The sequence below is a fragment of the Myotis brandtii genome, unplaced genomic scaffold, assembly GCF_000412655.1.
Source record: "Myotis brandtii unplaced genomic scaffold, ASM41265v1 scaffold334, whole genome shotgun sequence".
Taxonomy (NCBI): domain Eukaryota; kingdom Metazoa; phylum Chordata; class Mammalia; order Chiroptera; family Vespertilionidae; genus Myotis; species Myotis brandtii.
In genome coordinates, this window is record NW_005362885.1 from 623,266 (window position 1) to 623,483 (window position 218).

Here is a 218-nt window from a genome sequence, read left to right on the forward strand (position 1 = left end):
CCACAGGCAGGGAGACTCCGGGTCCTGCCTGAGCAGCTGGGCCTTGAGGCGGGGCGGGGCGGGTGGGGGTTTGGGGGACATGATCGGGAAATGAGGGGACCCCACTTGCAGGTGTGAGTGAGATGCAAGCTTTCGGGGACGTGACCTGCCGCCCGAGTCACCTGTCCGCTTTCCTGACCAGGCGGCTGCGGACCACGGGGCACCGCGTCGATCCTGCC

General features: G+C 68.3%; 1 protein-coding gene across 1 annotated transcript in view; it reads left to right on the forward strand.

Moving 5' to 3' along the window:
• Positions 1-218, forward strand: part of LOC102240332 (solute carrier family 35 member E2-like) — a 19,417-nt gene that overhangs the window by 5,837 nt on the left and 13,362 nt on the right. The gene's annotated exons all lie outside the window — the stretch shown is intronic.